A 3,444-nucleotide genomic window follows, 5' to 3' on the forward strand; every position below is an offset into this window, starting at 1 on the left:
AAGCGTTTCTCATTAATGTGTCCCATACGGCAGTGCCATAGGTACGTTTGATCTTTGTCACCGACCTTTAACTTCTTATTCATTACGTGTAATATTTCGGTGGTCTGATCTAAAACATAAATTCCATTCATGGAGACTGCCTTGCCATAAATCATATCGTGTAATGAGAAAATGCAAGTATTTTTCTCTATTACAAATGAAAAACCAAGTTTGTCAAGTGCAGAAACTGAAATAATGTTTTCTGAAAGACTGGGTACATAATAGCAGTTATATAAAAATAACTCAAATCCGCTAGGTAGCTGGATCACGTATGTTCCCCTCGAGACGGTAGCCACTCGTGCTCCATTCCCGACACGCAGGTCCACCTCACCCTTTACGAGGGGTTCGATGTTTCGGAGCCCCTGCACATGATTACACAGATGAGAACCACAACCAGTATCTAGTACCCAAGTTCCGTAACTTGCGTGGTTAATCTCAATCATATGAATAAAAGTAGAAGAGGAAGAAGACATACCAACAGGTTTAACGCAACCTGCTTTTATGTCCTCATGGTAAACAGGACATGTACGCCTCCAATGCCCAGTCTTGTGGCAGTGATGGCATTCCATGTTTTCGGTCTTGCTCTTTGTCATGCCTGATGAGTTGCTCGACTCACCAGGCCCACTCTTGCCTGATCCCGACTTCTTAAACTTCGGTTTACCTACCGCTGGTCCGCTCGAGCTTTGCCCTTACCCTTGCCCTTGTTTGACACAACGAGAACATCCATTTCAAGCTCCCATGAACTTCATATCCTTCTCGGTGCATACGAGTAGGGAGTGTAGTTCATGAGGACTTTTCTTCAAATCATTCATATAGTAATTCGCTCTAAAGAGCGCAAAACCATCGTGGAGTGAATGAAGCATGCGGTCAATCACGATGTTCTCGCTGATTTTATAATCAAGCGCCTCCGATCTCTCGACATTCTCAATCATGCGAGAATGTGTGGGCTAATCGGTTGGCCCTTCCGAGTCTCGCATCAAAGAAGCGAGTGGTATGCTCATAGGTCACGATTCTCGGTGCTTTCGAGAATTCCTTAGTGAGCGTGGTGAAAATCTTGTTTGCACCTTGGGCTATGAAGCGTTTCTGCAAATTGGATTCCATTGCAAAAATGAGTACGTTTTTAATCGCACCCGCTTCCATGACGAAATCGTTATACTTGGCGATCTCGTTAGCTCCAGCCGTGGGGCCTGGGTTTGACGGGATGGGCTCTGTCAGATATTTGAGCTTCCGTCGCAGCGGCGAGCATTCCGTAATGCCGCCTCCCGTCCGCGAAGTTTGATCCATCATTCTTGATCGAGTAGACCGATTCATCCAGTTCATGAAGATCCGAAGCCGGGACTCACGGTCCAATGTGGCACTTGGCATTGGGTCGTCAAAGACGGCCACCATTTTGTTATTAGCATTTTAAGTGATCGTGATCTACACTGAAAAAGAAAGGAAAAACAAAACGAAATAAGCAACTCATCGAGGTGATTTAAGTCTATTTAAAATTCATTTTAATCGTGTAGACTCATTGCACTTGCATAATTGATCTCCCTCAAGAATGATACAAGTGATCCCAAGACTCAATTTCCGTAAATTGATAAGCCAACTGTTTAGCTAGTTCTATCGTTAGAACTCTTGGTCGATAGATTTCCGTAAATCCTATCTATAGTCCACCATAATCACAGGATCGTACGAGTGACCATAGTGTTGAGATAAAATAGATCAATCAGTTCCAATTTACCCGACGTAGAAGGGGTCATATTATGCCTACCGACGAAGAAGGGATTCATTGGAGTTTGACCTATAAAGACTATTCTCAATTTTTGGTTATACGAGGAAGATCCCATCAACTTAATTTTAATTCATTTTAAGTGAACGAAAAACTAGCATTACGTGAATGAATTAATTTAGGTGATGGCTTGAAAAACGTGTGATATCTGTATATCATAGAAAACTAACGCGTGACCTCTATATGAGTCAGTTTTCATGCAATTATTAGGTGGTTTGGTTTTAGGCGGAATATGGTGCAATCTATCGTTACGATAAAATAAATAAAAGAATGCAAAACGTAAATAAAAATTCCTAGTGTGGCCTATCCTAGTAAAAAGAACATAATACAACTTTGGAATCCACCGTTGGACCCGAGAAGCTTGTCTTGATGTTCCATCTTTGTCAATGCAGCGGGAGTGAGCATCCGATCTCAATCTTTTTTCTTCTCAAAATTACAATTAAAATTTACAAAAAAAATCCTATTTACATTCTAAATAAAAACTGTAATTACAAGGAAAAAATCAAAATGGAGATACGAGATCTCAAAATACAACCAAGACCGTGCTCCATCATTACGGTAACACATTCTACTAAGGCCACACTAAGTTACAACTGTTTGTAAATTAAATAAATACGTAATTAAAAACATTCAAGGCATTCAAAATAATGATAAATAAAATGCATCAACTAAAAATAAAATTTATTCGTGACATAATTCCGTAATTATGTTAAATTTATCCAAACCACCTTTAATGATTAAAATTATGTGACAAAACCGCTTTAATCAACTTAATTTTAATCCATGATAATCCGTTACTTTAAATCGCTTTAAAATAACTAACTGGTACTTGAGTGAACCGTTTCACTATCAAGCGAATGCATAAAATCCGTATTATGCATATGTTATGGCCAAAAAAACGAAAAACGAAAATTTTTTTTTTTTTTTTATTTCAGCTGCAAATGCCGAGAGCAGCAAAAATAACAAAAACAATTTTTTTTTTCTTTCTTTTTCTCACGGCCAAACCGAGAGCTTGCCCTAAAAAAAAAAAATTTTTTTTTTCTCAATGGCTCAGCCGTGAGCAAAAACAGGCCAAACATGAATCGATTTGACAAAACCAATTGCAATTTGAACATAATCCGTATGAAAACAAAACTACAATTGACAAAACTTTAACATATTGCAATGAATATCGATTACAAAAACAATATGCAAAGAACAAATCGAAAACAAAAGATCGTCTGATCAGCCATGAACCGTATGGCACGGATTCCAAGACAAAAAAACCGCAACAGCAATTAAAAAAAAAATTCTGCCGTGACAAAAAATGCTGCTGCCGCACGGTTTTTTATGCAAAAAAAAATATCGATTCAATTTGTTTAATGAAAATCAACATGAAAAATATACGTGGCCTCGCTCTGATACCACTTGTGGGGTAATATCCGTATAAAACCCTTAAATTTTAGGACTATAACGCAAAATTTAACATGTGATTATTGTCATAAAACAAAAATACAAGAGAAAACGATAAAGCACAAGAATTAACCTCGGGTCCTTGAGAATTCGGCCTAAGATAGAAATCAACGTAGATTTCCTCCTAATCGTTGCACCCAAGACCGTCTGAGATTATGCCCCTTGTGCTAGAAATACTC

This window comes from Silene latifolia, chromosome X, assembly GCF_048544455.1.
Source record: "Silene latifolia isolate original U9 population chromosome X, ASM4854445v1, whole genome shotgun sequence".
Lineage (NCBI taxonomy): Eukaryota > Viridiplantae > Streptophyta > Magnoliopsida > Caryophyllales > Caryophyllaceae > Silene > Silene latifolia.